The 23,016-nt window shown below is 44.1% G+C and overlaps 1 protein-coding gene across 2 annotated transcripts in view; it reads left to right on the top strand.

Annotated features, from left to right (window-relative positions):
- Window positions 1-23,016, top strand: part of LOC142804251 (uncharacterized) — a 168,842-nt gene that overhangs the window by 88,144 nt on the left and 57,682 nt on the right. The gene's annotated exons all lie outside the window — the stretch shown is intronic.

Genomic DNA, 23,016 nt, shown 5'->3' with positions numbered 1-23,016 from the left:
CTTCTTGAGAGCATGTTCAATTCACTCCATGTTATACCTTCTTACATCAGATACCTTACGCTTATTATTCAAATTCGAAAGCTCTACCAACTCTACTTTGTCTATTGCACTTGAGGCTTTTATGCTTGAACGCTTCTTAATGAGATTCTTCATCTCCTGCAACAGCTTCCCAGTGTCCTGTCTAACTACCGTGCCTCCAACTTCCACTGCACACACCGTACTGATACTAGTCAGATTCTCATTCGTTGCATCAACGCTATATTTATTTCCTCGATAAGAGCTGACTACCTGTTCTGAGGCAAGACTCTCAATTTCTGTACTTTCTCTGTCAGTGTGTGCTCATTAATTTGCTTCTTGCATATCAGCTTTTGTCGTTTCTTCTTCAAGTCTAGGCGAATTCAAGACCGCGCCATTCTATGTTCACTGCATCGTACCTTGCTAAGCACTCCCACATTTTTCACAATGCCTGGGTGTGCACTCAGCATAAAATCTATTTCGTTCTTAATTTCGCCATTAGGTCTCCTCCATGTCCAGTTATGGTTCCCTCGTTTTCGGTAGAAGGTATTCAAAATTCGTAAATTATTGTGTTCTGCGAGTTCTACTAATAGCTCCCCTCTGGCACTTCTAGTGCCGATGCCATAATCTCCTACTGCCAGGTCCCCGGCCTGCTTCTTCCCTACCTTTGCATTGAATTCGCCCGTCAGTAGAGTATACTGTGTTTTTACCTTATTCCAGCTAACTGACACGTGGCTGGATGTAGGCGCGTAAGCCTGTAGCACCTTCATCTTGTATCGCTTATTGAGTTTGATTACGATACCTACCACTCTTTTATTAAGGATATACTAACGCTCTATGTTGCCAGCTATATTTATGTGGATAAAGAACCCCACTCCAAGTTCTCTTCTGTACGCCAAGCCCTGATAGCAAAGGACGTGCCCATTATGTAGCACTGTATAGGCCTCATCTGTCCTCCTCACCTCAATGAGCCCTATTACACCCTCTAGCTCCTTGAATAGTTCAGACAGACTGGCCCCACTAGACAAAGTTCTAACGTTAAACGTTGCCAAGTTCAGGTTCCCATGGCGGCCTGTCTGCATTCAGAGATTCTTAGCTCTCTTTGTTGTGTTGCAGATCTCTCCGTTTCCGTGGTCAGCTTCTACGCAGCCACTTGGGAGTGAGGGTCCTGTGCTAATTGATGTGTGCATGTGGGATGTAGTGGGCAGATACTGCACCAGGGTGGCCAATTCATCTCTGGCCAGTGTGTGCAGTACTGGTGGTGGTAACCGGTACGGGTGCATCGGTTTTGTAATGGCTCATGCATTAGCTTTGTATTTGGCTACTTATTAGCCACGAGCATATTAGAAATAATGCGAACTGACAAACAATTATGCCAACGAAAGTATAGCGAATGTTGTTAGAAGTAATTATAATGTAAATGTGAAAAATAAAAGTGGACGAAAAGGTAACATGTCGTGAGCCGAGGCCGAACCTGCTACCTTCAAATATTGCACCCCATGCTCTACCAATTGATCTACTAACAGAGCATGGAATGCATTATTTGAAGGTCGCAGGTGTGTCCCTGCCCACAGCAAGTTATCTTTTCTTGCACTTTATGGCCACTATATGGCATCGCTGTGGAGGTGCTAGTAACAGTGGATGAATGAGGCATAACATCAAGTATATTCTCATAAGCAAGACCACGTTCTGCTAGCCTTTCATGATGTCGGCAATCTTGAAGGCGACTATTTTGTCAAAGCAACTGTGTCTTGTGTCAATTTCTTCTGCCTCCACATTAGCACTCAGAGAAGTGCCTGACAAATGTTGAAAATAACAGAGCCACACAATGAGGAAACTAACACTTTTAATAGAAGTTTAATCTTGATAGCAAGGTGTAGAGAGCTGTGGGCAGTCCGAAATTATTTAGACCTTTCATTCACCGCACATGTTCGGGAAAGACTGAGTGACATATGACACATGCAACTGTAGCTTATTGCATGAAATCGTGAACTAAAAATCTAGTGTCAAATCTAGTGTCTAGTGTCAAACTAAAAATCTAATGTCAAATATATATATATATATATATATATATATATATATATATATATATATATATATATATATATATATATATATATATATATATATATAGTTTTTTGTGCTCGAAGTAGCTAGGCTGGGCTCTGGGCTGCTTCAGCTACCACTCACTAGTATCGGTATAGTGCATTGCCTTGCGGCTCGATCATTGGTTCCGCGGATATTACGTGCAATCGAATTTGGGAACTTGCACTGCACTCAATATTTTCGAATTAACCAGACTGGTCCTGACTGGACCTTCATATTGCGTGCTCAAACTGTCATTGCAAAATATGGGATTGCAAAAATACTTTGATTTAAACAGGATTTCAAAATAACCGAGTTTGAATTGATTAGGTTTTACTGTAACTACGAGCAGTTGTATGCTTCTTGCTGTCTGCTTTTCCTTCAGTATAGCAAATAGCTGGGATTGTCATGATTATTTTAACTCTACGATAAAATAACTCTGGATGATCAGATAACGTAATCTCATCACAAATACCGTAGTTACTCGCGTAATGAACCCAATTTTCTTTTCAGAAACGTTCACGTCAATTTGGGGAGAGAATTCATTATGCAGAAGAAAAAGTCACGGGAGTTACAACAGCCAAACTTTCGTGTGTCAGCTTCGCTGGTTTGGGCCCGTGAAATTCGCGACAAATCTTGTTGTAGCATGAAGCTCTTTTTGTTTTTTCCCATAACGAAAGCGCATGGATCAACACCAAAGTGTCGTCCAGCCGCTAGCTTCCAATGCTCCAGCACATGCTGTTTGTAACTAGGCCTGTAGCTAGCGTACCGGCCGAACGCGCCCTGCGCAGCAGGTGTCCCAACTAAGTTCACAACGACAAACCCGACAACAAGAAAGTCACAGTTTCGCCACAAGGGGGAAGCAATAAAGGCGATAGCAACAACATGGAATGTAATAGTGAGCACTCAGCTGGCAGATTGAAACGTGCAGCGCGCTTTTCAGGCACACATGACACACGAAAACAACACACACAGGATGAGGGTAAACTAGCAACGTTTAACGCTCGACATGTAACGCACTGTGTAAACAAAACGGAGCACTAAACGTAATCACATGTACAGATGAGTGCAAAGAAGTGTCCCAGTTATTACTTTCCTGTGTCTGAAAAGCATGCTCGTTTTGCAAGCTCTCCAGCGAGCAAAGTGATCTTAGTGTGCCCGGCAGCTGAATGCAATCAATCCGGTACAAAACACGCACCCACAAACATCTACCCCCCCCCCCCCCCCCAATCTGCTGGGCTAAGTACGAGTGAGAGATAAGTGGAAGAGCTGGGCACCGAGCGTGGGCAGCCTTTTTTTTCTTGAGTTTTCATATATATATAGGTACGTATACATATACGGTAAGTGACGCTCACGTCGCCGGCAAAACCCAGCCAAGAGTGTTAATTTCAATAAAACGCAGCGTCGGATGGTGACGCACAAACTTTGTGGGTCCACAACACGCTGTTGGCGTAGTGTGTGCGTTTGCGCTTTGCATGGCCTTCGAGATGGCGAGTGCGTGGAGTGTTTCTACGCCATGCGCGCGCCAGTTTGAAGGGCACGCACTTTGTTTCTGTGCTGCTGTGCATGCGTGGTGCTACCAGCAAAGAGTTTTCTCCTTCATTCAACAAATGGCGCTTTGCCACAAAAGTTGCGACTATCAAATTTTGATTGATGTCGTCTGCTTAGCATGGTTGCAAAACTATGTTTTGACTTTTATTGCGTTGTGATTTTTTCGTGTAATGACTTGAGTTAGCGTTGTTTCGATTGTCAACAGCACTGGCTATCATAACGAAATAAAATGAACAGATACATATCAAAAAAGCTTTATTTTTTTATTTTTTCAAGGCCAAGGTGGGGGGCGAGTTCATTATGCGAGTGGGTTCATTACGCGAGTAAATACGGTAGATATGTCTACTTAAAATGTTAGCCGTAGAAAGTGAGGTAGATACCCACGCTATACTGATTCTTCTAGGAACAAGTCACTGCCATGTATTGGGACACTAAAATACCAATAGCTGTCAGTTATTAGGCCAACAGTTATTTATTGTTTAAACAAAGGAGGTATTCTCTCGATCAGTTGAATACTAAACTAAAATAGGTGGGAGCTCTTGGGCCAATGCACAGACCAATAAGATACCAACTGGTGGTAACTTTTTTACCTATACAACTCATTTTGGCCTTCCACTATCGGCTCAAAAAGAAACCAATTGGCTCACCTACTTGACGAATACAACTCCGCTTTGCCGAATAAGGTTCAACAGTTATTAATTATTTATTGCTATTACGTGCAGCTAATAGTATTTAATAATATTTGCTGCTATTCGTCCCTATCAGCTGCAATATGATACCTATACAGCCTATACAGCCTTGATAGACTTCCTACAGAACCAATAGTGATTTCCTAATGGCGCAATACAAACTTGTATTGGAATTTTTGATAGAAATGTGTTTTCAGTGTCCTGTACAGCAGTTTCATTTCATTTCATTTATTTTACCGTCAATCGCACATAGCTTTACAGAGGGGAGTGGGGTACAAAACATAATAAACTATAAACAAGAGCAAACATAGCAACATCAAAATATTAAAGATTACAAGACATTAAAATTCGATGTTAGGCAATGCACTGAATGTATGTGTATCATCAGAAATATGAGGAAAACAGAGTACCATAATATATATGTACAATATACACTGCACGCGTCATTACGTAGGTACCTCTGTATTGTAGAAGAAAACAAGTCATGATTTGAAATGGAAACCGTGTCCGAGGGAAGGTGGTTCCAGTCGTTGGATGTGCGTGGAACGAAGGAATGATGAAAAGTGTTAGTGTGGCAGCTAATAACGTGTACCTTATGTTGATGATCTAAACGGGCTGAGTAGTATGATGGATGATGGAGTGGTAACGAACTGAGCTTTTAAAAGTGGATGATTGAATATCTTGTGAAAAGTATAAGACGAGATGCTTTGCGACGTGATTAAAGTGACTGTAGCGAAAGGATGTGTTTCATTGACGTAACACTGCTAGTGCGATGGTAGTTAGAGAGAATGAAGCGTGCTGCGTTATTCTGTACCCTTTAAAGCCAGTGAGTCAAGTTCAGTTGAAAAGAGTCCCAAATGGAGCATGCATATTCGAGTTTTGGATGAACTAGTGTTTTATACATTGTTAGCTTCACGGCTTGAGGGCCACGGCTAAAGTTGCGTCGTAGGTACCCTAGCATACGGTTGCTATTGTTAATAGCATAGTTAATATGATGCTTACAGTTCAAGTCAGATGTTATATGAATCCCCAAGTATTTATACGAAGTTACAGACTCTAGATCAGCGTCATTTAAGATGTAGTTAGCAGGGGGTCCGGTAGTTCGTGAGATTCGTAAAACTTTACAATTTTTAGTGTTGAGGTCTATGTGCCAAGTTCTACACCAGCGGGCATTATTATTAATGTCACTTTGCAAAGAGGTATTGTCAGAGTGTGATGAAATTTCTCGGTAAACAACGCAGTCATCTGCGAAAAGGTGAATCAAAGAAGTTACAACATCTGGTACTAAAATAAATAAGGAATAGTAAAGGGTTCAACCCATAACTCTGGGGCACACCACAAGTAGCGGGAGAAGAGGGTGAGATGTAGTTGTTAATAACAAGGAATTGTGAGCGATTAATTAAGAAAAACTCAATCTAAGCAAGAATTCCGGCATCAATATTAAGGGTCTTAAGCTTATATAGTAGTAGGTGATGATTAATCTTGTCAAAAGCCTTCGAAAAATCTAAAGAAAATGCAGTCGACCAGTGAACTTCGATCTAGAATGATATGTAACGAATGGGTAAAACAAAGCAACTGCGTTTCACATGAGAATGGCTTCTTAAATTCATGCAGTGACGTGCTAAAGAACGAATATGATTCTAGAAAGGTGACCAAGTTAGAGAAGATTATGTGCTCCAAAAGTTTGCATGGTATAAAAGTAAGTCAAATAGGTCGGTAATTAGTGACAGAATGCTTGTGTCCTGATTTGTGAAGCGGAACCCCCTTTGCCTCTTTCCAAACGTGTGGCACCACACCTTCATTCAAAGACTGTTGGAATATTTTACACAAGAACATGAATGAGACACGTTTAGTTTCTTTAAGGGGACATGCTACTCGAAGACACTTTTTTTTATATTCACCCTAGAGCAATGAAACTTGAGCTGTTTATGGAACTTTTTATGCCGATTTCAAATATATAATTAGTTTTCTCGCAGTGTACACACTTTTAGCTCTGCAACATGACAAATTAAAAACCTTAATCCTTTTACCCCCCCCCCCTCTTTTTATCCCTACACTTCTGTAATTTTTTATCATTCATGGCTCCTAACGCTTCAAATGAACTGTAGAGTGCAAATAACTAATTAGGAAGCACATACAAAATATGTGATACGCGTGAAAAACAGACGTAAAAAGTTCATATTTCACCTACCCTAGTAAAGGTATACATACAATTTTATTATACAATAAAATATTAAAGTTTAAAATATTTAAAAAATTATTGAATTTTGCCATACTTTGGAATCTTTTGGGCGAAATGTCATGCGAATCCGAGCACTAGAAGTGCCCAAAAAAAAGGAAGGGGCACATTCCAAAAAATGGCAAACTTTTTGCTTTGAAAAAAACAAGTTTTAAAGTTAAAATTTAGTTTTTATTTATGAAAGATATCATTAAATCAGATGAATTTCGCACACCAAAAAGAACAATCCTTCTTGTAGTAGCCACTGCGACTAAAATACGCCAGCACCACAAGTTTGTCCCTCTCTGCTTTTTCGAGCCGACTCTTCACATATATTTCGCTCACAGACAGGGCCATGAAACGCTTGCCAAACTTCCACTCCTTCTGGCAGAGCCTTGTGCCAACTGCAAGCTAGGTAGAAGTTTGACAGGACTGCGAAATCCGACCTAAGTCCAGTGTAATGCCATTTTGCAGCCATGCTTGAGCCACATACCGTCGTACATAATGGTAATGTCGTCCTTGCCTAAGTTCGCTCACAGTGAGCTCTTACTACCTCTCAATATTGGCGCTGACGTCATCTATTGCCGCATCACAAACTTTCCGGCTGACGGGTGTCGAGGACTTTTGATGCATTGGCTTTTGCAAGCCAACAACTGCCGCAAATCGGACCAGCTGCTCGTAGCCTATTCCTACAGAGCGCGCCGCACAAATTGTTCAGCTGTGCTGCTCGACAAGACATGGACCCCGCAAATAGGTTTCACAGCACCTACAGGCACGCAGCGGCCAATGGCGGTCCCCGATTCGTACCAAGTGATAAGCCAGTAGCGGTGCTCGAAAAATACGCAGAAGAGTGCTTTTTACTATTTATTGCGCCGCATCAGCGAGAGAAACTCTTGGTATTTGAACAGTGAACTCTTCGACTCATGCGATCAACAATGGCGAGCGACGGTGCATCATCAGCGGCAAGGTGCTCGAAGACTGCACAGTTTCGATCTTTTAACAGGCACCTTGTGCTCTTTAGATGCAATTTTAAAGCATTTCCAGTTTAGTCTCGACCTGTATTATTTTTTTCATAACAGTAGATGTACTAATCTTACCAAAACAGATGAAAATAAAAAAATCTGTAATTTTGAAAAACTTGCGTTTTTCGACTCGCATCTCCCCTAAGGATTCTTGCGTTCATACTGTCAACACCACAAGCAGAGGACACTCTGAGTGATTCAATTACTTTTACAATTCCATGGGCCTCAGTCACTATAACAGGCGTTGATGGATAGTTGCGCGCTGGTAAAGAGACGGTAGCAGAAGTGGACGATACTGAAAGGTTCTGGACAAAATTTTCGTTCAGACGAGCTGCACACATCTCGGAAGACACGGGAAGGCCGTCCGAGTCAACAAGTACAATTTCACTGTCGTTGGTATTTGTAATAGTTTTCAAAAACTTTCTAGGGTTGCTAACAAGCATTGATAGCAGAGTGTTAGATAGAAAGTTAGCCTTAGCATCCGAAATTGCTGACGAGTAAACTCGTGCAGCACTCTCCTATAGGTGCGCCAGCGTTCCTCCGTACTCTGGAGTTTCGCAGCATGAAACAAGCGTTTCTTTTTGTTAGAAAGTCGCTTTAGGTTTGTATTGTACCAGGGTGAGCAAGAGCTCACAAGTATAAACTTTAAGAAACAAAGGTGCGAGTAAGTTCCTAGATTTTGTTAACAAACAGATCCCAGATTTCCAGCATGGTTCAATTATCAACGTAATGTAGATAAGCGTCGTAAAATAGAGAGTCGTGGTTCATTGCCTCAAAGTTTGCAGCATTGTAGTTATAGATAACCTTGCGTTTCTTAGTAGCAGTTGGCATGCTGTTGCGCATGTAAAAATGTAGCAGACAGAGATCGCTGTGACCAGGAATTGAGTTTAAGGCATGAATGGTCTTGGGCATTGTTGTAAGAATCAAGTCAAGTCAAGAATGTGCGATGAAGAACTGGTGACACGAGTTGGGTTATTCACCGTTCGCATAAAATTAAACAGGTTGGAAGTATCAAGAAAGCATTGGCCATTTGAAAAAAATGATACGACTTTAAGTAACGGTGATGCCCACATTATGGTAGGATAGTTGAAGTCGCCGAGAATAGTTTTCGATGAAGATGGCTACCGCATTGTAATTTCAATAATGTTATCGTGAAACTCCTGAACAAAGCTGATGTCTGTATGTGGAGGGCGGTAACACATGCCAAGAACAAGCTTTTTATTATTCCCAACCACCCCGCACCATATCACTTCCAATGTAGACGTTACGTTTATAAGAAATGACTTAAAGCGCTTTGAAATGGCAAGCAAAGTACCACCACCATGTGTTCTATCTCTATCGTGGCGGTAAATGTTCAACGATTTGGAAATAGAAAAAAATTTGTTATCACAAACGTGAGCATTCAACCAAGTCTCGGTCATGGCAATCACGTCAGCTTCTCAAGAATCGATAATAGCGTCAAAAGCGTCACGCTTACCCATTATACTACGGATGTTCGTGTAGAGCACCGAAATAAGACGTGATACGATACTGCCACTTCCCCTTACTGATTGTTATGAGGAGGCATTAGATGTCCGCGCACATGACAAAAGTGCGGTATCAGGCAATGGACGTGCGTGAAGGCCATGGCTGTGATCGGAAGTCGAGTGCCCCCCATTTTCGATGTGTAATCCGCTACAATTACTGCGAGAATGCGCAGTAGTCTTGTGAACAATGCCCGCGAAGCATCATAGGAATAGTTTGTGTAATTTACAACGAGCTTGTCGTAACGAAGCTGAAAAGCGGGTCGGCCAGGCAATGATTTTGCAAAATTGTGCAGCATCTTGCACGCTGTTCTTGTAGCCTGACAGTAGTCCTCCGATACAGAGACGTTATGACTTCTCAACCTATGTCGACGTGCCAGCAGAAGTTCTTTTATTTTAGGGCTTGCAAACTTTACTATCTCTAGTCGAGTTTTCTCGCGTATGTATTAACTACCTAAACAATGGGCTTTTTCTACTGCATTCGGGTCAAACTCGGTGCCTAGGCTACTAAAGAGCAAGTTGGTACGTGCCTCTTCAGTCGCTTGACAGGTCTCATTTTTATCGGGCATGCAAAAAACACTAAGTTGCGCCTTTGGGCTCTGTTCTCGGGGTCGTTTAGAAGGGACACCAACGCGTCAGTTTGTTTAAGTGATGCTGCCGATTGCTTCATTCGTGACCTGCAATTCTTTCTCCATGTCAGCAACCGAGTTTGTCTGCACAAGTTGTCTGCCACAAGTTGTTTGTCTGCCACAAGTTGCTGGTTGGCTTTCACCTCGTCTATCACCTTTGCCAAATTGAACTGCTCAATGGCAGATGAATCACAGCGGGCACTTATCTTAGAAAGCATTGCCATGAGTTCTTTATGACGCGCATCAGAAGCTGTGTTGTTCTCGACATCAACTAGTGGCCCAGGGGTCTTTTTGGAGGCCCTGGGTTCGCTTCAACATCACCGCAACACAAGAGTAGCGAGAAAAGGGCGTCTCGAAACAAGACGTACAACACCTATGGGCGTGGAAGCAGCAGTAATCAACGGTTACTTGTCTGCTTAGCATATAAAGAATAGGTTTCACCAACCTATATAACGTGAAAGTGAAGCTCGTAAGCCATTGCCACAGTTGGACTGCCTCCACACCCACTAAACCACTGACGTCCACTGTTGGCGCTTTTGTTGCTTGATAAGAATGATGTCCCTGACGATGACGATGTCCCGAATGGCCTGGAAAGCTCAGGTGTGTCGGCGCAGGCACTTGGATCCGTAGTAAAGCTGCAGTCTTCTGGAAACTGTGGCTGTTTGGCAGGGGTGTCAGCCAGCCTTCCGTGGTGAACCATAAGCGGCAGCCAGACCAAGACGACCTGTATAACGTAAAAGCTAAGCTCGTAAGCCATTGCCACAGTTGTTATGCCTTCACGCCCACTCAGCTTTTCAGTTCTTCAGAGGCCTACAATGACAACGTGGCGGTGCTGCCGGCTGAGGTGAAAAAACTTTTGACAGTGCGCCCATGGATGTAGCTTTGAATGCAGTGGAGGAATAAGTAAAGAAGGAAGGGCCTAAAAACTGTGGCACACACCCACACTGGGGGATTGGCCAAGAACCGGGTAGTTCTTATGAAATACTGTTAATTTTTTTGCTCACGTTTTTTAAACTTTCGGTTTACTGCGTCCCAGGACAGTACTCCAGTGCAGAGGCAGTAGCATCGAACGTGCAGAAGAGGCTCGATGCTGCTGCCTCTGCGCCAGAGTACTTTTTCTTTTTTACAACACACACGCGCCAAGTATGGACATGCACACACCGAGGATGTCTCAATTATGCTGTGCAATTAAAAAGCAGAGGAATGGCATTACTTGAAGTTGACCTAATGCATATTGTTGCCAGTGTGCCGTAGAAACCACTACAAATTTTTTCGTTAGTTACAATTAATTAGTCACAAAGTTGTTTATAATTCAAGAAGTCTGGCCTAATTAAGAAATTGTCTTTGTGGCAGTGGACACATAGTGATATAGCACCCGACTGCGGTACTGACACCCCTGCCAAACAGCCACAGTTTCCAGAAGACTGCAGCTTTACTACGGATCCAAGTGCCTGCGCCGACACACCTGAGCTTCCCAGGCCATTCGGGACATCGTCATCGTCAGGGACATCATTCTTATCAAGCAACAAAAGCGGCAACAGTGGACGTCAGTGGTTTAGTGGGTGTGGAGGCAGTCCAACTGTGGCAATGGCTTACGAGCTTCACTTTCACGTTATATAGGTTGGTGAAACCTATTCTTTATACACTAATTGCAAGCTCATTTTTTTCTGTGAATAAGAAAAAACCAGCGAAATCTGAAATGATACGAGTGATCAAATGGCTGGCCACATTACTGTGCTTCAAAAAATAGCAGCCTCAGTAAAGCCCAATTTGAGGTAGTCAATATCAATGAAATAAATGTAGAAAGAAAAGGAAAAAAAATACAAGTTGTTCTATTTGCCACTTCACGAGCCGTCAAAAAAATGAACCGCTTTGATTTTACTCAGCTAGGCTGCAATCTGAACAGTGCTCCAGCTGGGTCATTAATGAGGACATGTAAGAATAGTAGAGTGGGCTAGTTGGTTTAACGTATCAGAAATTCAAGGCGTGAATACCGCATGGACATAGAAAAAGTGCACACACATGGAGCGCCGTAATGAGGATAGTTGGCCATGAGATATCGATAATGACAGTGACGTACAATTATGCGGAAGGAATCTCTGCAAATTCGCAACACATGCTGCTGGCGCCCAACATGTGCCCTTGCCGATGTACGTAACGCTGTATCTGGCAATGGTAAAGAGGTAAAGCAGAAGATTGCAGTAAGCTTATTTGAGGGCACTACTTTTTTTTTGAGGGTGGGAAGATGTCGCTTGTTATTTTTCACATTTCGCGGGTTTTTTTAATAAATAATACTGTTGCGTATTCTTTGTCTCAGCTTGTGGCTGCATCTGTGCAGAAATGATAGACAGAGCAGACAAGCCGACGGTGAGTTAAGGCAACATTTATGTACAGTATGAACGGAGGCCCTACATATTCGACACGGGGTTGGCCGCCTAAGAAGCTCGCACTAAGGTGCGACGATGAGCCGAGATTTCTCCTGACGCTCTCTCTCTCTATTGGGGCAAGAGAGGGAGGCCCTGAAGACACTTTGCATTGGCCAGCAGGAAGCCTCCAATCCAGAACCGTTGCTGGTCATGGGCTGGATTTGCACCCGTGGACGAGGGGATTGCCACGCGTTGCATAAGATGCGCCACAAGAGAGGCCGTTGATTGCATCAGCTGGCTCGAATCGAATCAGTGGGTGAGAGGCTTGTCGAGGGTTGCGTAAGACGCACCGCTAGTGATGCTGGCGTTTGCGTCAGCCTGGCTGCACCCCCACTGCCAGACAATGCGCTAGAGGGACGAGCTGCTTCCACGTGGCTCAGATGCCGGGCGCGCTCATTTGCCAGCTACCTCCATGTTTGCCTCCAGGGTCATGAAGAGGATGTGGCTCTAGGCTGAGTTCAGTGATCAGATCCCGTTCTTGAAGAATATACCGACTCCACTGGCTTGTCGCTGAAACTTGTCGACTAGCTTCCCCCATCTCTTCGGCCACTTTGTGGTTTCAGCACTTGTTGGTGGTTCTGCAACTTGTCAAGAACAGTTGAACAACAAACAATACACGACCCAAGCAAAGCCCTCGATTATCCGACAGAACACCAGACACAATATAGCATAATATATACTTAGCTACGTGTCTATCGTGATTTCGTTCCCTCTATATCAAGAGGCACAAGTGGGACACAAAACTCTTAGAACCATAACTCAAAATTTTACATGTGCAACGACATTTTGAAGTAGAATACAACATAAAGTTGGCTCCTAGAGATCACTCATGACCGGAGCGCTCAGCTAAGGCTGTGATGAGGACAAAATTTTCCTCCGACTTTCGAGCGAAAGACCGAAAGGCGGAGAAGGTACCGACTAAAACGCACGGCTCAATGCATCTGCGTTAGCGTTTAGCTTTCTTTTCTTGTAACGAACGTCTAAGTTGTGTTGTTGCAGCATCTTCCTCTACCTCAGTAACCAGCCACATTTAGCCGACATGTTATTTAACCAGGCTAGAGGACAGCAGTCTGTTTTGACCACAAACCTCGAACTGGAGACATAACAGGCTAGCTTTTCAATGGCCCGCATGAGACAGATATTTAGCAGATTTCGCAATAAGGCCAGCTTCTTTCACCTGTTCAGCACAACTCGTAAATGCTCGACAAGATTGGATTGCGGGTAATGAATTGAGCTGTGTTCTATTTTATTCCGCATTTATCCAAAAAGGTACAGCTAAGGCAGCTGGTGAAGACACTACCGTTGTTGCATTGAATTTCAGGAGGAAATCCGACGCGTGCGAATATAGAGAGCAGAGCATCCACAACATAAGGAGAATTGAGCTCCTTACGTGCTATCGCTTCTGGGAATTTTGTGGTTACACAGAGGGCCATAACGATGTATGAACAGCCTTGCGTTAACTCTGGCAATGGCTAGGCGGTATCAATGACTAGACACCGAAAAGGTTCTGTGATAATTTGCAAAAGCATCATGGGTGCCTTCTACTTGTCCGTGGATTTCCCCGCTCTCTGACAAGTGCCGCATGAGCGCATTAGTCATCGGAATCCTTCCAACTTTTCGGCCAATAAAACTCAAGGAAAATTCTAGCCTTGGTCTTCTTTAAGAAGAGATGCCCTGCGCGCCCGTTTTCATGCGCTAGTTTCAATTGTCGGCGACGATACTTTTGTGGCACCAAGAGCTGCTCATACTTGCGACCTTGCACATCTGTGTAGCTATGATACAGGGCCCTGCTTTCTCATAAAAAGTAACATTCTTTCTCTTTGTTCCCAATTTTATGCTTTCCATTAGCGCTTTGATCGAGAAGTCCTCACGCTGCTCCCGAATGAGCGTTTCTCGATCAACTCTCGACTGCTCACACCAACTTTTTGCTACAGGCGAGAGCGTGCGCCCCTCTCACTCTCACCCAACTCTGCCACTGCGTCGCCTCCGCCAACAGAGACGGCGCCACTCGCTTTAGCTACGGGCAGCTCGAGTAACTCACCCAAAGAGTTTTTCTCCCTGAGGCTCTGTCGACTCGCCGCCGCCAAAATCGCGCAGATCAGTCGCTTTTGCAGGTGGTGTTTCGTTACTTTGAACGAGATGAAGTTTCTGCGAAAGCTTCCGTGCTTGTGATCACGTGAGGGCCATGTACGCTAAGTTGGAAAAAAAAGATTTACCCTGATTTTTGAGAAGCTGTTCAGAGTTATTCAAAAAAGATAAAAAAACAATCGGAAAGTGCAGCAGGTGCGGAGTGTGAAGTTTACCGAAAGAGCTTTCAATGACAATCGTAGCAATTGATAAGCCAGTAACACAGGCCTATTAACTAGCTTCCATGCCCTGAATTTAGGTGAGTGAGGTGCTATTACCCTTGCAAGGTTATTTGCACCTCGCGGCATGTGTGTGTTGTACAGATTAGATGCATTTGTGTTTAACAGCCACCTAGCAACGGGTGGCTCGTGCAGAGCAGTAGGGCCATCTGCACCTTTGTGTTTGGTGGTGGTTTTGGATGCATGTCTCCTGCATGGAATCGCAAGTGAAGGCAATCACAAGCCGTTTCCCGTTAGTTCCTCATGGGGAGTTGAACATTGGTAATGGCCCATTTGTGGCACCTTATTGTGTTATTTTGCTTGAGTTTGGTATTGCAAATCTAGATGAGTTTTTTTTGGTGTAACACTAGTGACGTATTATTTGTTTGATCACCCCTCTTGAAATGTCCCATGTGGGACCTTTCAGGCATAATGAATAAAACTGATTTGGCTGGCAATATGGAATGGAATAAAAAAACTTTATTTGGAATGAAAAAACTTTAATTTAAACTGGCAATATCGTGGTCGTAAAAGCAGGTGAATCAATGCACAGATGTGTGGCTTGCATGAGTATGTCTGCTGTGTCTGTGTGTTCCGAGAGCACAACGTTTCGAGACACCGCAGGTGCCATGAAGTGTTGTTAGCAGATGTGCTGAAAATTCTGTCATAGGTTTATACCTTAAATTGATACTCTCTAACTGGGTAGATTGCATGATTTCTCACCTGCATGGATGCACTGGTGATGGCAGCAGAAGCCAACGGTGTCATAACTGTGCTAGTTAGCAACAAAAACAATGCAGGCTGTTGGTAGTGTGATGTTGCGAGTTTCCCATTGTAAGAAGTGTCTTGTGCCAGTGTCTTCTACCTGCTCTTTGTCGCTGCTGCAAGTGAGCGATGCTTTGCCTGCAGCAGAGGTCAACAGTGCCAACCTGTACAGCAAGGACAAGCTGCTGCAGCTGTTCCGGACCATCCATCCAGATTCAAGACAATCCAAGGGCTAGACTGTTATTGGCTTGGTGAGCACATGATCCTCGGTATGCGAATTCATGTGGAATATATGGTCGAGCCATTGGAGCGCTGCAACCATGTGTTGTTAATCATCGTTGCTATTTTTCTGTGCTGTACTGGCACTCTTTGGCCATCAGCAGCCACCCTTTTGCCGTATCACCATTGGTGATACGGCACAATGGTGATATATCAACTTATATCACCATTGTAATGTTCAGTACGAGCCTTTCTCTTCACCGGGTTGATTTAATCGGATGCCTGTCCATCGCATTACAGTTATTGAATGGCCGAAGAAGGCAGTACTGTCAGTGACAACCCCTGCTTTTTCTGCCAATCTTTCAGTAACTGTAGTAGCAGACATCGACAACATGAAAGGGCCAACATGAAGGGACTCTGCAAGAAAGAGCCCTAGACGACCTCAGTTTTCTTTATTCTTGCACAGTCGCCGCTGGTGAAAAAAAATGAGAATGAAAAAAATGCCGGGCCTCTGAAGAAGGGCAGCACAATGCAAAAGCTAAAAGAGCCGCCTTTGTGGAGCCCATTGCAGACTCTTCTGGGGCTACTATTACATGTACACGTGGGAGGTGCTCACTACATCATAAATCTTAATTCTTGTAAAGTTGGAAAGCAGCCACCATGCCATTATCTCTCATTTTGTGGGCAAGTGTGGTACCTGTGGCACACCTGTATGGCATTATGGGAGCTTTGTAGATGCCATGGCTGTTGACAAGGAAGAGTGATGGCTGACCTTCTGTAAGGATTTGGAAGCTTTAAGTGACCCACTATAGTAAAACCTCGTTTATCCGGATTTTAATAACTCAATCATTTGGTTACCTTAGACTCTCGGTTTGTTCCTGGCAAAACTGTGTATACTTCAATGTTGTCAAATGCTTATTTGGAGAAATCTAGTCGTGCTCCGGTCAACCCTGCTTGGAGGCTCCATTACTGCTTGCCGTAACCGACGGCGAAACCAGAGTTTCGGAGAAACCGTTACTAAATGAACTGCAGCAGAATATGATCACGATGGCCACCTAACCACCATAAAGCCATCATCAACACAACTGCTCGCTAAGCCTACACTGTTGTTCTTTTTTGTGTTGCGACTTCACGCATAGCATGCAAGCTCACACACGTTGCATTCTTTGGCTGCGCTTGTGCGCGTTGCCGCTGCCGTCGCTATAGACGATGCTTCAAGGTTTGTTGACTACGTCGCTTGGAAAATAATGTTGCCATTGCTGGTCCTACTAATGACAATGACATATTATCAGAAGTGCTCGAAGAGGATGAGTTGAGTCGAACGAACTTTATTTGTATGAACATTATTTGTCCAACGGTTATTGCTGTGCCTGGTGATAGGCTGCCAGGGACACATCATTCGAAGGACATCTTCCTAGGGTCTCACTGAGAGGGGCGGCTCGCCATTGCTCAGCAAGGCGCCCTCATTTCAGAGGGTTCCTCAGTTGGCATCGTCCTATTTCGTGGCCCATCTTCAACTCTTGTGCATTGCCAAATTATATGTGCCATATCGGCCTGTTCGTACGCGCACCACGGGCAGCCAGGCGACGGGTGCAGCGTGGGCTACAGGCGGTGAAGATGGTAGGGGTTGGTGAAGGTGCCCATCTGCAGCCTTCTTACGTTCACTGCCTGCGACATGTGCAGGTGCACATGGGATTGCGGAAATTTCTTCTGGTCTTTCCAATAGTACTCAAGCTCACCGTGGTGCATGGCAGGAGATTCTTCTGTATAGCAGTCAGCGCACTTCTTTTGCCTGAGAATCAGTGTTCAGATGATGACAGTCAAGATGAGCTGACATGTTATCACACTGTGCAGGAGGAGGTTGCCGAATCCCTCGTTGTGGTTGAAGAGTTATGTGTTGGTTCAACAGCGAGTGTGCACACTATCCACTGTTGGGGTTCACAAAAATCATTTCAGCACTGATTTAGATGACTGGGCAGACGAAAATAGCCAAGTTTGTCATGAAATAAAGCTTTCTGTATGCTGGGGTACATTTCTGTTCTGTTTTTATGGTCAGTTTGATAATCCAGAATTCGGTCAACTCGAGACGTCTTCTTTGGTCCTGTCAGATCATGGTTATAGAGGTTTGGCTGTAGTTAAGTAATTTCCATCGTGTGACTTGTGGTCTTTATTTCACTCCTAGCGCACTGCATTATGTATGTTGAATGTAAACATTTGACAGATGTCTGTCTGGTTGGGTAGGTAAACTGGGAAACAGTAAAAACTCCAACCAAAAAATGCGTGAAAATGCATAAACCCAGCGTTGGGGAACCGACTTGATTCCTTCTTTAGGGGGGACTGTTATGTATCTTTCTTTCCTACATAGCTGCCATGAAGCTATCCCGGTGCACTAAAAGGTGCATTTTTTCTCCGCCATGTATTCACGAAACACGTTGCGATGCTAGCTGGTGATGCCTGTGTACTTGAAATAATTTGGCGCGCTACTCTCTAAGACATGACAAGACACGAGGACGAATGCCGACTCCACCCATAGAATCAGGAGTCATTTATGCAATTTGTGGCTTTAGAATAATTTAAATATTTATTGTTTTGATATCAGCTCCACATTTGTATGCACAAGAAAAATTAGAGTAAATATTTTTCATGCTTGTTCTGGGGGAGTTTTTGGTTTTCATCTGTTACGAGGCTACTGTTTGCCATCAATCGCTCATTAGTCGACGCTCACATGAGAGCCATGCACACTGCCATTTTTGAGATGTCGATTTTCGGTAGCGATTCCAATCTGGAGTGGCATTTCTGACACGGGCTTAATAGCAATTTGTTCAAGGGGCACTGGTAATTGGTGAGAGAGCGGCCTTTGATGCTTTATTTTTTGGTAATGACCACGTTTGGCCAGTGAATAAGAATAGCCCTATCCCTGGTTGTTGCGAGTGTCACATCTACAAGTTCCCAATTCAAATTGGATCAAAGCATGTTTGAAATGCAAACTTGTACCCACCAGTAACCATCTTGCGTATGCGTGAAGCGGCTCAGCTATGCGTCATATGAACCAATATCTTAAGTTATCACGAAATATAGAAAGGTCATATCCTTAGCAGGAAGATGCACTGACTTGTCACTGGTGCGATAGTATAGTTTCTGTCTTCGTTAATGTAGCAGGCTTTCAAAATTTTTCTTTAGGTTTTCGTCATTCCCCAACCTCAATGTTGTCAAGCACAGGATGGCACCTACCCTGCCTGCGATGGCTGTGTAGATGAATGATACCACAAGTGTCACACTACGAGGAAGCGCTAGTTGGCGAAAAAGTTGTTTTGGTGCGATCTTTCTGCATAGCAGCCCTGTGTGTGTTTGTATTGTTTGGTTGAAGATTTCTGAAGTGGCTATTTTCTCAAGTCACAGCATTTGGAAAGAAATGTTGCTGCCTACGTATGGTAATTTGCTCATTCTAGATTTGTAGAGCCACAAAAAGGTCTTACTCTTTCTCAAACCATTGTTGTACATCTTCACAGGACCAAAACAGTATACTTCATATTGAATCGCTGGTGTTTGGATAAATATTCGCATGACGTGGATGTGAATGTACTCAATTTATATTGCAACATCATTATTGTATATTTAATGATTTATAACATTAGCGACAACATAGTTTTAGCAGCTGTGTGCAAGATCACAGATTACATTCTCTAGCATAGTGCAAAATGTTCATTGCAGATGAATGCAAAAAGGAAGAAAGAAAGGTTATGTGATTGGTTCAGGTTAGCAAATTCAGTGACATGAAAATGAAGGCAACATTTTCCCCCTTGTCATTTATAACTTACTGATTGATTTGGAGAGGCTAAAAACGACAGTTTGATTATATACATAATTTATTGCTTTGGTAATTGTGACGCCTACCATGTGTTTTCATATTCAATCTGCCACTCAAGTCTTTAAGGACAAACTTGGTGTATGCATTGTCGCTTTGTAAAAATAAAGCCAGGAGAGGAAGTAAGAACGTCCTCTGTTTTTTTCATTAGGGGCTAAAAGAGCTGCACATATTGGGCATTTTTCATAAGACTTCGTTTCCTTGTCAGCTGTCAGCCGTTTCCATGTCAGCTTCAGTGGGGACAAGTTGACATGATGTTCCAAGTCGTGCCAGGAACACCAAGGGACGTTCACAGAACACACAGAATGAAGAAAAAGTTGTCGGTTTTGCAGCACTCAGGAAACACCTTTGGGGAGACCCAAAACCATAGAGTTGTTCTAGTGTTTTTTAATGAGAAGGTTTCATTGTACTGATGCAATGTGCGTTTGTGTCATCTCCCAATGAAAGTGCACTGTACGCTTGCAACAGCACGCACAGCACGCATGTTTGATGCGTGAGTGTGGCAGCCATGCTACTCTCTAGAAGGTGGTTCTGCATAAGGTGACAGCAAACAGAGCATGTTTTGTGATACCGAGGGGAATAGCGCAAAAAATGAGACGTAGAAAGATTGAACAAACAACACCCTTTTTTGCACTGTTCTCCTCAGTATCATGTACCAACTGGCCCTTCAAGAAACCCTTCTGCATGTTTTTGTGGTCGTCTGTTCAAAGTGTGCAGTACACGGGACGCCAGGACAATCGAGCAGAAAGCTGAAGGGGCTAGTTACTTTCCTTCTCCTTGACTAATTCAACACTAGCTAAGGAGGGAAGATGTTTGAGGTTCGGAATGGGTCCCCTCGATGACTCGAGTGCACGGTGGCAGCGCGAAGGAAGAGCCGTACTCCAGTGAAGAGATGCTTTATTGCAGCCTCAGGTGACTGCCCGCGTCCAAGCCCGAACCTCCGCTCCATTTCAAATTCAAACATCCTCTTTTCAACCCTTCGTCGAACAAAGAGTCTTCACAAAAACCAAACACATGTTGGGAGTCGCATCATTACAACGAATCACAGAAACACTTTCATAAAAGGCACTACATTTGTAAAAACCTCGTCACCAAATAAAACACGCAAAGAGATAGGTTATCCGCATGTGACACTCTCTCCCATGCCAGCCCGTGCTGCCCAACATTACTAGTGCTGCCTCCATCGGCCGACTTCCGTCGGCAGCTGTTCTCACGCTCAAGCCCCGTCAGTTCTCTCATTAATTGTTGCTTCCTAGAAGCCTCCTTAAGAGCGGTGGGTACACCGTTGGGCTCCGTGCGCTTACCAGGTGTGCATGCGACAGCGAGGCGCCCCGACATCCTAACAACAGCGGGGGAGATTATGGTCGTTTCCCTGCTGCCACTATGTCTTGGTCAGCCAAGTGGTCACGTCCCCGCGTCTTTCTAAATGACACGTGTGTCTGCCAACAACAGCTTAAACTCCGACGGTGGCGCCTGGCCTGCCTCTTGCTAGACGCTTTTCCGAGTTAGCTTTCCCTTTCGAATCCCGAACTGGGGGCGACCTTGAATGCTCCACTTGTGAACCGTGAGAACGAACAAGTTCCCTTTCTTTCCCGCGCTTGAGTCTTCCGCGTTCGCCTTCGCGGAACCGATCAACTTCCTTAGTTGACGGGTTAAGAACTGGCCACGTGCTCTACATCAGCAGCATTAATTGCGCAGCACCCAACACGCTGGTAATTGGTGCCTCATACTAACTCCTCCCCCCTCAAGAGTGTTACTGAATACTCGATGTCCAGTAACGCGATACAAAAACAAACAAAAATTGCTCAAAATAAACTTACTCTCGGTGCACGCATATGCGTGAACCGATTATCACTTCCATCTCAACAGGAGAACTTTCGCGTCCTTCTGCGAAATAGACGCAGCAACGCCTATACATAATGCTCTCAAAACGTCCTTTGAAAGCAAAAACTTTCGTCATGAACAACACTGAATATCGCAACCAGAATGTTGAGTCCACAGCGCCAGTCAGTTCGCATTAGCTTGTCACAGGGCACACGCACCATGCATAGTCCGGCGACATATTGTCTTTCAAAACTCACAACACCACACGGTCATTGTCCTAACACGGGAGACCCACTCCATGCGCCCTCCAGGCCCCGCATGACACACTCAAAGAGAGCGACGGACCCAGCGGTACAGGTATACCTAAGTCTTAACGGATCGCACCAAGAAAAAAAGTTGATAATGAACTTACTTCCCGAAGGCTACCCTATTTTATCTACAAAATTATTCCTACAGTATACATAAACTACGCCTAAAACCGTTTTACCACTTAGGTGCAAGCTCGCATCTCAAAAACAACATAACAAAAAATGTCTGGTACAACAAACAAAACATTTTCACATCACACCGGATCTATTAGTCTGTTCGACTCACTTAAATATCACGCTTAACACCTAAACGTGCGATGCAAACTACTCTACAGTCATTCAATTCACAGAAACTATTTCAGTGGCTACATATCATCATCAACAACAATACTCAACCATATGAAACAGACAAAACGTCACTTTTCTACAAAGAGTTACAATCACGCAACCCAGTGGTCATCCGAGACGCGAAAGAGCATCAGCAGCCTCACTCAAAGCGTCTAATTAACAACAATTTTTGTTTCCCATTCGCCTTTAATTCAACTGTGGACGCCTCTTGTTGCGATTGGTTCAGTCTATTACTGAATAATGCGACTGATCATTGCCATTACCCTATCGCTTGAGAGAGGCAACCTCTAATTGCCCTTTTCGATGCGTTCGTGGCGAAACAAAAAGCTTTGCTAGGGTTGGTTGCCGTCAACTTAGAAAATAACGCCAAGCCCTCTACCTCAATCGAACGCTACCTGTGCCTCTACGTTGTACGGCAGCGTATTCAACACTGTCGAACTGCCGTTACCGATAATTATCTGACTTCCCACACAAAGCCTTTCGCAATGTCACTGCTCATCGGTAACATGCCATACTTAAACACTATAAAATGAAAACGCAAAACTAGTTACTACAATAACTTCTGTCTAGGACGATTACAAAAAAAAACTGTTTCAAAGGTAAAAAACACAACGCAGAACAAAAATACCTTAAAAAATCCGGTACTTATATCCTTCCAAGAACTTACGGTTTCACTTCACTCTTGAGTCGCACACGAGACGGTCCCGTCCTGACAACCTTTCCTTTTAACGGGGAATACGCCAGGTATAGAACCCCCTCGTTCTACCGCCGAAACCCAACGCTAGCCGCTTTTTGACGCGCTTTCTCGTTTTCTTTTCTGGGCAGTTACCACCGCAAGAGTTGTCGATCGCTGACACTTCGTCTCGGCTCGACTCTGACACGACAGACTGGCGTGGCCGCATCCCGTCTAACTGCTTCCGATCAGTAAACTTGACGTGCGAACCCTTTTTCACCTGATGCCGCGTATCGGCAAGTGACTCATCGTGTTCCTGTTGCCCATCACGATAATTTTCACAAAATGGACCAAGCCACTCGCTGTCCACATTACGTTCCGCAGCAGAATTGCAACTGTTAAACTGCGCCTCCTCTACAGGTGAAGCGGACATAATCGTTTGCGGCTTCCTTGCTTGGCCGTCCGGTCTCTCCACTGCACACTGCATGGCGTTAGCGCTAGGACTAAAACC

The sequence above is a fragment of the Rhipicephalus microplus genome, chromosome 3, assembly GCF_043290135.1.
Source record: "Rhipicephalus microplus isolate Deutch F79 chromosome 3, USDA_Rmic, whole genome shotgun sequence".
NCBI classification, from domain to species: Eukaryota; Metazoa; Arthropoda; class Arachnida; order Ixodida; family Ixodidae; genus Rhipicephalus; species Rhipicephalus microplus.
This window is presented reverse-complemented; position numbering and strand designations above follow the sequence as displayed.